The following is a 13079-nucleotide window of genomic DNA, read 5'->3' on the forward strand; positions in this document are numbered from 1 at the left end:
ACTACATATGGAAATATAACGCCTTTCAGATAAGCATTCTGTCTTTCGGTATTTCCCTGCATCCATGACAATAACAAAAAGCTCATAAAATGACTTTATTTCCTGCTCATCCCCACATTTTCATTGTGTTGATCTGATACAGTGATGTGTTCTTTAAACATTCATTTATCTATTTACACAGTCAAGCTGTTGTTGTTTACCATACTCCCATTAAGCTGGTCAAGGGTGTATGTTAGAGGGAAAATCCAGAAGTCCTCAGAAGTTGTTACAGTAGAAAGAAGAGTAAATAGCTCACAGGCATTGACAGGGACTCAGTGGGGAGCAGAGCATGCACCCAGCCCATCCTCTGCCAAGTTTTCTAAAGTCTGTGAGTAAAGTAATGGAGTATCATTACTGCTGTCCAGCCATCACTCTGGTTTTAACAATGACAAACAGCAGATAATACAGGAAAGTATACACAGATTGGGAACTTTTAGGGTGGCATTGCTTCTTGCAAACCTTCCCAGATTTTAATAGTCTTTGAAAAAGGCTTTTCCTAAATTGAATGTTGCATAGACATTACAGAGGCATGTTTAAACCTCCTATAGACTTTCTTCACAAATTGTGGGTTCAAAAACCTATTTCTATGAGACAAAATCATGTGGCAATTAATTCTGCAAAGTTTGACATTGTCCACAGTTGTACGTCATCTACGACTGTATATTTTCTGGAGAAAAAAGAGTTGGGTTTTTTTTATGAGCTTTTTGTTTAAAGTTTTTGTTTGCTGCCTTTCGTACTATTAGAAACAGTGAATGATCATTTTCTGTCTTTCCCATGAATGCCACCATTTTACTGACCCAACACAGAAGAAAAGATTTCATGTAGATCTAAACAGCAACCTTCCAATACCTAAGATGAGCCAGACTCTTCACTGTGGGAGGACAAGAGATGATGGACGTATGTTGAAACAAGAAATTGTTAGATGAATCACAAAGAAAAGCTTTTACACCATGAGGACAGTGTAGCAGTGTAAGAGGCTACCCAAGGAGGTTGTGAAGTTTCCATCTTTGGAGGTTTTTCCAGGTCCAACTGGGTAAACTCCAGAGGTCACACTGTTTTAATAGCTGGTGGGACTAGAGGCTTCCTGAGGTCTCTTGCAAACTGAGTTTTTCTATGATCTTTTATTGTATCCTCTGCTAGTTTTCTCTTTTCCAAACAAAAAAGTCCTCCTCACACAGACCATTGGCTACCTTTGAACATTTTTGTTGCTCCTCTACCCTTTATTGCATCCTTTTTTATACAGGGCAACCAGAACAGCATATGAGAGTGTGCACTGAAGATGTTCAGTGCTTTATTCCTTGGTTTCTCAGTAGTATTATTGTCCTCATCTATTTGCCTTTTTTACTGAACCTCACTATGGAGTTGAGATTCTTCAGAGGATTATATACAATAATACAATGGCTGTGGGTAGATGAAGACCTGTCAAATGGTCACAGCAAATTTAAACCCCATCTTTTTTTATACACAGTTAAATCTGGTTTTGCTCATTGACTTGGATTTTCATCTGTTGTTTAATGCCTAATATTGTTAACTTCTCTTGCCTTTCTTCTTTTATTACTTTTTTCATTGTTATGGTTTTAGACCTAACTAATTTCTTTTAATTCTAGTTGAACATGGCTTCTATTTCTGTGGGATGACTGTTGTATTAGCCTCCTTTACTCTGATGTTTAACCTTGATGTTGTTGTATTGTTCCTCTTAAGGTTATTTAGCTTGATAGAATATTTATTCAAAGACTGTTGTCACGTATCTCTATAACTTTTGGCCATTCCTAATCAATTTCCATTAGTAAAGCCTCTAGTAGTTCAATAATTATGTATTAGACCAAGTCACACGTATCTCAGGATGAACTTACGAATTGTTTCTCCTCTCGTGTATTTTCTAATATGCTGTTCATAGAAGAAATCATTTATGGCATGTAAAACCACAGCCTTTGTGTGTGGTTTTACATGACATCTACTTTACCCACCCAACAGACGGAATTCTCCCCTCAGCTTTCACAGTCTCCCACTGCTGTGGCTATGTGGCCAGTTGTATACACTTATTATGGGGCCTGTGATGGGTTGTGAAGGGAACAGTTGCAAGATTTAAGCTACTGGGGAAAACTGCTTTTCTAAAGGAAGATTTGACCATGTCAGGAGTTCTTGCATCATTTTGATCCCTCTGTGGTTCCTGATGCCCTGTTAATGTGGCATTCCTTCATTAAAGGCTTATGTTTAAGGCTAGTAATGTAATACAGCAAGTAATCTGTAAACACTTTATTTCTGCATTATCATTGCTTTTATTGTTTTAATAAGTGTGGGGTTGACATTTGGGTTTGTTTTTTTCCTGACTGAAGCTCTGAAACCATTCAGCTCTTTCAGAGCCCAGAATGTTGACACCAAAATGTAAGCCCCAAAGCCAGAAGGCTTCAAAAAAGAGAAAAATACTAATCCATAGGGAAATGGAAAACTACTTCTTAAGTTTCATTTACATAAATTACAGTTTTCCTCAGAAAAGTTTTTTCCAGTGTTTTCAGTTATGTTTTTTTGGAATGTCTTTGTATTCTGTCTATGGAAACACAGTGTCATTACTGCTTATGCAGGTACAGATGATGTTCATGGAATGGGAAAAAATTGCAAGAGAGATCCTCGGGCACTTATGCATTCATAGTACTGAAATATAGAAAATTAACTAACACACTGTCCTGAAGTGTAAAAACTATCCAGATGAGAAGATGAAAAGAATTACCATAGCTGGGTGGGGTTGAATGTCTTTCAATCCAAACCCCAAGAAAAAAAATATCCACCTTTTAAGGAAAGTTTCTTCAAGCTGAGGCCTTGAGTGAATATTGCAAAATGATGTGAATTTTGTTAGATCAGAACCTGCAAAGTCTTGTAGTGCTGCAGTAGCTTGCATCTATGGACTTGGCATCACATATTAGATAGATTTTATAAATAAGTCTTTTCTGCCACTTTACTGAAAAAGTGTAATGCAATAAGAGACCCATGAAAGGGGAAGGTCATCTGCTTCCTGTTAGTGACTGAGGCTGCTTTTGCGGTGAAGTCCAAAGGAGTTAAAACAAGAAAAGAAACTCAGTACTTTCAGATTTTGATACAGTTAGCAAAGGAGAGAAGTCAGTGAAATGTGCCCTTAGATTCAGACCTATCCAACAGTTGGCAGCACTGAATTTCGAGTAAGGACCTGCGAGGCATTTACATACTGTGTGGAAAGAGGGTTAAGGGACACTGGTGCCTGTGTGCAAAAAAGGGACTCTGCCTAAGAATTATTTTTGCTTCCACATATGGCCCTGGTCTGCGATAGAAGTGGTTTAGGGTACTGACTGAAAGGGTTAGAGAGGGAAAAATACCATTGTAGAAGGCAGTGGAGGAATAACATGAAGAGATTTCTATACTAGGAATGAATAAGGTATCTTTTTTTGTGAAAGGGAGAAGGCAATTGGCAGAGACATCTGCATGTGGTTAGCTGATGCTGAAAGAGAAACCTGTTTCCTATATTGTCAGCTACCTTTTCAAAATAAAGTTATCTTAATTACAGTTTGAAAATCAGAGAGGGAAGGTCATCATGAGATGACTACTGCACATCTGGTAACCACAGGTCATGAGGGAACACTGGTCAGCCAAGTGTGTTGGCACTCACGCTATAAAGACTGTCAGCAGTACTCTATACATTTACATCTCTGCACTTGTGGTAGGGCCAACCTTCTCCATACCATACCCTTCTGAACTATTTACTTGCTATCTGTGTTGTATCAGGACATGTGTGTGTCAGCAATATAAAATAGGTTTAGCATTTGTTCTAATTATTGGAAACCATCCTGGAAGTGTGCTATTGATTTATTTGATTTCAATTGGGTATTGTGTACAACTGAACTTTCAGTTCAGGCTTTTTAATTTTGGTTTGTTGGTGGGATTTTTAGTTTTGACTTTTTGAATTATCAAGAAAGGCGATCAAAATAGGATAGCTTTTATTTCTCCTTTCACGTCTTTTTCCTCTCCAGATATAGTGAGTTTGCACAGGTGATCCTGTGCATCTGTCAATGACCCTGTCAATAGAAACATTTTGATTAAGTTTAGTGTGTTTTAACCAAGTCTGTCTATTAGACACTTCTGTCTTCTGTGGTCTACTGGGAAGCAAAAAAATTGATCCAGTTCCTACTGAACATCCGAGCCCAGATCACACTTTGAAGTGAATAGCATGACACCCATTGTTTGGTATGAGCAGATTCAAGCAAAATTGTTTTATACCGAAGAGTACAGGCAATTTAATATTTTTAGTTCTGAAGTGTCAGACGTCTTGATTACTAACATTTCCATGTTCTTTGTACTAGATAATCCTCTAATTACAGGACAGTTAAAAAATATCTGAGTGAATTTCAATAATGTTTTACTATGGAGGACAGTGATTTAGGCAGCTAATTTGTCAGTAATAATGTATTCAGCAGTTTATAACAGTTTATAACCCTGCTTATGAACACTTGACCTCATGCTCACAGTAAACATCAGACTAGATTTTATGTAGGAGGTAGGCCTGGCAAAAAGATGAGAAATCCAGCATGCAAGAAGTATATAACATTGCCATCTAAGGTTAGCCATATTTGTCTGGAACCTTGCCCTCTTATGTGCCTCCATGACGTAAAGAAGTACTTGTAGGCACCTAATATCTGATTGACATATATCCTTCTGAAAGATCCTTATTCAAAAGGTAAGTATTAATCACTGCTTTACAAAAGGATCAAGCTCTGTCAAAAGGTACCTGGAATTTCTTTTTCTTTTTGGCACATGAAACTCTAACCTGGTATATAGAGTTCTCTTCACAAAGTGTGAGACCCTGCCACCCTCTCTCTGATGCTAGGCACCCTCTCTCTCTAGCACGATGAATGTAGAACTGATGCCTGAACAATGACTTATCTTCAAAGTGGGAACCTCTCCCCTTCCACCCCACCCCGGTGCATTGTTTATAGCCTAATGTTTGTAGTCTTGTGGTTAAAGAGTTTCCTGGGAAATGTGGGTTTGCCTGTCTGCATGACAGGAGGATATTGCACTTCAGCTTCACAATTACCACTCGTCTATTGTGTGAAAAAGGGAGGGGGAGAAGAAATCCCTTCCAACCCTTTCAGAAAGGCAGGAACAACTACAGAGGTCCTGAGAGCATCTCCTGAGCAGCTTTCAAGTGACCACAGCAGAGACACTGGGGAGAACATGCTCCAGCCACTAAATCCTTTTAGGATGCCATAGTGGTATCTGTCACTCTGAGCTTCTCAGTGTGGTGCTCATGAAGTTAAAGTAGATGAGGCAGCACTTGATTAGATAAGTTCAAGATGCAGTTTTGACTCTCAATGCTCTAATTCTGGTATTTCAGATTTTGGGTTATTTTTCATCTAGCTCCCAGTACTAATTATCATTTGAAGCTGGGAATAGCTGAAAGGTAAATAGATACCTTTTAGTAATTGAAGTGAGTGGGTCAGTCTTGTGCTGAAATAAGAACTCTTTCAGATGTCTCAGCTTCTTTGGGTTTTACTTGTGTACTCCTGAGATTCTTACAGCATGACTCATCCCAAGATATTTAGCAATGCTAAGAGGGAAAGGCTTTGGGCCTCTTACTAACATTTATTTCAATAAATAATTTTCTTCCCTCCTGGAAGCCCATATGTAATTGAAGGTTGAGAAGCCTGGTAGAAATGGACAGCCTTACATTCCACCTACTTTTGCTGAAACTGGGAACTGTTACTCTAGACCTTTGTTCATCCTCTAATTTGGGGCCCTGCAAAAAGGAAAACTTCACACAAACACAGGCTTTCCAGACCTCCCTTATAACATGAGATTTTCTCTATTGTGCCTTTAGACCCTATGTCCCATATAAAAAACACACAGGAGACAATTCTTTCCATATTTTTCTTGTTTGTCTCTTATCTATTCTTCCCAGGCTGCAGCTCTGCAAATATAAGCATTCACAGTGCCGGAGCAGGAGAGAGGGAAAGAAGGCTGCAGCATTTTTTGCTTCCTTAAGAAGCTAAGATAATTCAGCGTGTTAAATAAACTGGGACTGGGTGGAGTAAGCAGGAACATCTGCATGTCTTATGTTATGACTCTCCTAGCAGTCATCCCTAGTGCTGTATGGTTCCAGAAAGTCTCTCAAGCATATAGATGGTGGTGTTCCAACAAGCTGGAACTGCTGGCTACAGCTGATGTTTCAGCAAGTCACTTTATCTGCAGCTGCCCTCATCTGTTGCTGGATTTAGAGAAGAATAGTAAGTGTCCTTAGATTTTGTATGCTGAAGGAGGGACAGAATTCTAAATAAAAAAAAACCAAAACAAAACCCAAAAAACCAAAAGCCCCCAGAAATCTAAAAAGAAAAGAGGACAAATACCAAGAGAAGTCTGAGACTGTGAAGATGAAAAGGAGTTTTAGAAAAGGTTATGTCGGTGGTGCCTTTTACAAACATGGTAGGATTAATTGCATGGATTACATTTACATTAGCAGAATGAGCTCCTCCAATTCAGTCACTATGACATTATCCACCACTGTTAAGGATGAATTTAAGTGACCATGCAATCCCAGTAATTATTACTAATTCTTACAGATAAATCCATAGTGATATTGTTGATGAACAAAACACAAGTTAGCATTTAAAGCAAAACTGTGCTATCATGTTTGCTCGGAAATATGAACAGCTATTGTAATAGTTAACTTCAACTTGATATCCTTTTTGCGTGTGCAGTTTTAGTTTATACGCTACGAAAATACGTTGCCTCATGAGAGAAAATAACTCACAAGTTCCAGCAACCACAATAGCAGCTGTCAATTTGCTCAGTTTATGGTTATTTTGTCAGTAGATTTATCTGATCAGATAAGAAGTCTCTAACTGCACAATCCTATTTTATTTGCAAAACCGAACACAACAATAAAAATGTGTTAGAGGGAGGGTTTGCAAGTTAAATTGTGCATGATCAGCATTATTTAGCTGCCATTTCCACTACTGCAGTTCTCACCCTATTCTTTTTGCCACCCAGGCTCAGCTCAGTGAATAGTATTTTTTTCTTCCTATTGCCCCTCTGCTTCTTCATTTTCTCAGATCTACCTTATGGAAATAATATTCTGCAATTCTATGATTCTGAACTGAGCTGTTTAAGAACATTATTGTTAATTCATAAATGAAAATTGAATTAGTTGTGTCTAAATTAAGATCTTTTTGATTTCATCAATAAAAAACCCACATGGCTTTAACTGATTTGTGGGACAAGGTGACGTGCATATTCCACTGCGTCTTTACTGGCAATGAGTTCTATTCCTCCTTTCGTCATTTAGAGTATAATGGAGAGAAAAGAGAGAACATTCCATATTTCTACTTATTGTCAGGTTGTCAAGCAGCTGGGAAGGTGCATGGGCCATACAAGAGAAATGTCTTTTACTCAGAAATGTTGAATGCTGATTAAGATCAGAAATTCCACAAAGAAAAAAAGAATCCCTACAGCAACAAGCCCTAGTGCAAGAACTGAGACTTACAAAGAGATTTAGATTTAGAAACTGATAACATTGTGTGTCTTGAGGATGGGGATAGGCATAGTTTTTTTCTATTTTTTCCATCCCCACTATTATTCCTAACCACATTAAGCCCAGTGAACTGAAATTTCTCCTTTCTTAAAAACAGCATCACAATTAGAAATCATGCTGTTTGTAAAGTCAATACAACTGTGAAGATCTGAGAAATAAGCCTTCTTGGTCCACTTTTTAGTTGTGAGGCAAGCTTTTCTGACAAGGAATATTGCATGTTAAATCAGCTGAAATTAAAAAAAAAGAAAAAGAAAAAGAAAAAGAAAGAAAAGTATTTTCATTCTACATAAACTTTGCTTTACAATTAAACACATTTTCTGCAAGTGGATTTTCCTTGCCAGTGAGAGCTGATAACTTAGTAGAGGAAAAAATTTATAATTGCCAAGAGTCACTCAAGAAATTAGTTATTACTTCTGGTTTTGGTGTTACTATGATAAATATACTTGAATTCAGAACATGAATTTGTAGTTCATGCCTCATAAGAGAAATACCCTAACTTATGCACAGCACAGGGCTTCTCTCCTAGTTTGTCCCTGATGTACTGGGGTTTGGAACCCACGTTTCTTTGTGGTTTTAACTGTATTACAGTGAAAATCTGGACATTACCCCAGAAGCTGTTCCTTACTTTCTGCTTACATTACTGTTCAGCAAAAGTGATGTGGGAATAAGATCCTTGAACAGTTCTAAAAATCTGAAGCCAAGCTGAATGCAAAAGCCGCAGCTTTCCGGCTAAACTCAGAAGATCAGTTTGTCTCAAAGGGTGACAGCCGTATCCATTAACTTTATGAAAGGTTTCCTAGAAACAACATGAAGCTACAACATAAGTCATGCATTTGATTTGTAATGCTCCAGTTCAAAGCGCAAGCAAATAGTTTGGGGTGTGGTGTTTCTTACTGTTCTTAGCAATCTTTTTAATCACTATCTCTTGCTTTGGACTAGACAAGCTGCCAGAAACGGTTCAGTTATAGGTCTTTTTCATTTCACAGTTAATTTCACACTGATAGCACACGATAGCAACAAAGAGCTATTCTGACAGCTGGATAGAGCTGGAGCACAGTGGTAGTCCAGCCCGACTTTAGAAAGGGGAAATTCCCAGCAAATCAGTTAAGCTAAGTCTGTAATCTGTAAGCAACTCCATGGAACTTGCCTACAACACTTCCAAAACGTTTCAGGTCCAAGACAACACACCTCACTTTCTCCAAGCTAGGTGCTTGGTATTCACTCAATTCTTAGTGGTAATTGAAAAAGACTTTGCATCATCATCATTTTGATATCAATGGATTTTGCTCTTAGCCAGACCAAGTCCATTCCTTTAGCAAGTTTTCAATTCCTTCATGACACTCACTTCCTTAGGAAGCAGTGGTCTGCTCAGTGTTACCTTCCACTCCTTTATCAGGTTCTTCTCGATGGCATGAGTCCTATCTGACAACTGTAAGGAAAAGCTGGAGAAATTACTACATAAAGTACTATTTTAAGCATGTAATATTGGATCAGGGAGAGCATGGAACGATCTCATCCTTTTCCTGATTCAAGCAATAGACAAAGACTGCAACAGTGGCTTCAAATTTGTAGCACATGGTACTTCAGCCTGCAAAATCCACATACCCAAAGCTTTTGAACAGCAGTTGGGACTAAGGCATCTTTAATGACTACTACAGTGGCTGCTGTGCTTTCTCGCCGAACTCCTTGTGTTATGAATAGAGATGAAGAATGTCTTCCATATCTATTTATCATGAAATTACATTAGTAGGTATATGTACTGGGCTGATGTCAAACAGAGGAATATTTCAATAAGCTAATTTTTTTCTGTCTTTTGTCTTGAGGAGGGTAGGATTTATCCCAATTACATTCTTCTCAGCAGGAAAGTAAAGCACTTTAAAAACATACTGACCAAGTTAGTCACACATAAAAGGACTTTGGAGTCAGAGAAGAGAAGAAAAGCACTTCTAATTATAAATCAAAGTGACTCCAACAAGTTCAGGAAGTTGGAGAAAAATTCAAGATGAGAGAAGCTCCATTTGTGAAGAAATTGAGCCCAGCAAAAGGACACTGAGAGGATCCTAATCCACCTATTGCTCAAAAGTGGTCAGAAGAGGATGATGAAGTAAGGATACAAGTTTTTTTGTTTTGTTCATGCCTGTAAATATCTTATTCTGCTTAAAAAATACTGGTCTGAACAAAATTTTTCTTCTTGAAAGCATATAAAATCTCTACCTGTAGACCTTGACTACATGCCTCTTGAAAAGTGAACTTTAAATTAAAGCACCAGCAAGATAGGAGATATGAAAAAGAAAAGCTTAAGATGGTGGGCAGTTTCAGGAGAGAATTCTAGTATGAAAATCTTCACATGAAATAACCCATGTCTGAAGCAATGTCAGGATTATCAGAAAAAATATGCTATAATCCAATTTCTGATAATCAAGGAAAAGAACCTATTGAATGACTAACCAAAGGATGTTAACTAATCTGTGCTACACAGGAATCACAATGATTGTATAAATTTGTTGTTTAATTGTGTACGTGTGAACTGATTTTCACTATCATTAAATGTTCTTATATTCATAGACAGACGGACTTCCAGAAGGGTATGTATGGAATAACATTAAGTTTGAGGTGTTGTAGGACAAATGGAATTATATTACAGTTCTTTATTTTATTTCCAGGTCTATTACATTCCCTCTGCCCTTCTCCCTCACAGATAAATTCTTAAACAGTGAATTAATCTTCCTTAGCTATTTTCCTCTGAAAATTTCCAATGGATGACATCCTGCAAGATTTGGAAGAAACTCTGAAGGTCTCTGAAGTAGAGACCTCAGGTTTTTTTCTAGTTATTTTTGCTCATATGCATCTTTCTTTGTGTGGCTCTCACTTAGCACTGTAACTATTCCAAACTAGTTTAACAAAGCAAAGCTCCATTTAGCACATACACAATAAGGACCCATTTGTATCCTTTCAGTTTTTTTCAGAAAGATGATGCCACTTGATGGTGGTTGAGTATAATAATATCTGTCTCTGGGTAGATTTAGCATCAAAATATGTAAAGTAGTGTGAACATCTGATTAACACATGGAAATATTTTTTAAATAAGGCTTTCTTTTCAAGTGCTGAAAGTTTGACAGTCTTTTATGCTGTTTTATGATGCTGTGGTAGCAATTCCATGGTTATAGCTATAATCTGCTTTCACATTCAATTTTGAAAGCCCAGACCCTTCTGTATATCAGTTTTGAGAAACGAAAGTATCGAGTATGACATTTTTCATGTGTGGTCTTCAAAAACAGACAGAATGTACTTATGAGAAATAATTGGATGAGATACAGAGAAATGTGAAAGTTTGCATAACCAACCATTTCTTCTTATGAAAAGGTTTTCAAATGTATCATGAGCACAGACGGCTGTATATGTATGTATAGAACACTAGATCATATAACAAAGTAGTAAGGCACTATTAAAAATACATGGGAAAGGGTCATACTCCAGTGAAGTTTTACTATTATATTTAGCATAATTTTAACACAGAATCTACAGAAAATCCAGTTTTAGTTTTTTGAATCTTTAATAAAAATACTCTTGTTTTCAGCCATGCATTGTTGATTCAAGAAAGCAAAATGGGTTATAAAACTTCGTTTGCTTTCCTTCAGCTGAGTTCAAAGCTGAGGCAAGACTAAGCTATATTAGGCTATTCTCCTTGAGATGGTCAATTTAATAGGAATTTGGATGGATCTGAAATATTTTCAGCAACTCACTCACTGAATTGTGATTTCTAGTTGCAAAAATGAACAGACAGGAAAAATGTATTAAATATATGACAGAAAAAATTGTGAAAAGGAATCAAGTAAAGAAAGGAAAACTGCTGTACAATAAAATACTGTATAGGAAGGATTTGAAGTATGCCTCTAATTTTAAAGTCCTATTTTGCGACAGCTAGATATCCTGTTTCTTATAAGACTGTTCAGTAGCCCTTCAGTTTTCCTGACTTTCTTTTCCATGGGAGAATCCAACTACAAATTAAATGGAGTAATAGCAATATCTCTTTTATCAACTGCCTAACTGGTGGAATTGAGAAAGTCGTTTATATTCACTGACTTTATATATTCTTTACTGTCTGGAACATGTCTGGCACTGGCCCCATAGCAATCTTGTCTGTGGAGGAGGAGCTCAAGTGTCTCCTGTGTGCAGTCAGCAGTGTGTCTATCTATCTGTGACAAACCCTGACACTTTGTGCCTGATGTCCTTCCTGTAAGCTGCAGAATCATTGTAACTGCCCTTGAGAATATCTATGCCCAGAGGTCAGTGTTGATGTCATCTCCCATCTCCCACTAGGACACTGTAAAATGTGAGTTTGTGGAACTGGGTCTTATACCAATGACAATCTTCATTACTCCCCTTCTCCACTGAACATAACATCAGGTTAAAGTAAGTATGTTGTCATTTTATGTTATTGTTTAGAGGAGTGTTAAGAACATGTTCTCTTCTTTCATCTACACTGCAAATCATTCTTTCTCCCAGTGCCAGATACACTTTTAAGAAACTTTAATGTAAATTTTATATTGCCTTTGTGGTAAAAAATAACTTAGGAGAAATGGTATTAAGGACTGTGCTTTTAACTTTTTGAAGGTTACTTGAAAAGAAAGTCCTTTCAGATGACTTGGATAATATTTTTAATAATATTTCATAACCAATACTTAAGATGTGTTCTAAATTAATATATTAAATTGTAATTCTCAAAATGAAAGAGTACATGAGGCAGACCCACAGGCTATGAGGACATCTTCCTCATTCCAAACAGGGAACCCATAGAATATAGTTTGCACAAGTTTACACAAGCCTGTGGTGCTTCTAATAAACTTACTACAGCTTCTGGTCTTGAAAGTTCCCAAGAGACAATATATAGATATACTAATACCTATCAGTGTATGTAACTCTTGCCTTCAGCACAAAGAGCGCTCAGAGTTAATTGATTATCTCTCTCATACACAAGCCCAGTTTTGGGTAGGACAGTACAACAGGTTTAAGACAGAAATGTAGGAAAAGGAAAGAAAGATGGCCAGGATAAGGAGAAATGGTTAAAGAAGAAAGAGAGGTCAATTGACCTAAAACAAATGACAGCTCTCCAGGGGTGCCCAGCTTTTCAAGTGTATGTAGGTTCTGCATTTGGGTGGTTTGTAGCAAATTTACTCTTCTTATGAGAAAATTTCCTTTTTTGTATAAGAGCAAATTAAAACAAGCCTTTGAGATTACTTCAGATTAAGTTTTCTTTTTTTTTTTATCTGAAGACTGAGTTACAGACCTCTTCGTGCATGCCATCTAGGACCATTACAGGGAAAAAGTACCTTCAGAGAGTTCTGAATCAAAGCCATGGGGATTCACAATACAGTGTGAAAGTTTTAAATGTGCATTTTAGGTTAGCCACTTACCACACCACAAAAGCTTTCCATTTGAGGTAATATAAAAACCAGAAGCAAAAGCAACAAGGAAAGCATGTTAGTGG

Source organism: Lepidothrix coronata, unplaced genomic scaffold (genome assembly GCF_001604755.1).
Source record: "Lepidothrix coronata isolate B3197 unplaced genomic scaffold, Lepidothrix_coronata-1.0 Scaffold36, whole genome shotgun sequence".
NCBI classification, from domain to species: Eukaryota; Metazoa; Chordata; class Aves; order Passeriformes; family Pipridae; genus Lepidothrix; species Lepidothrix coronata.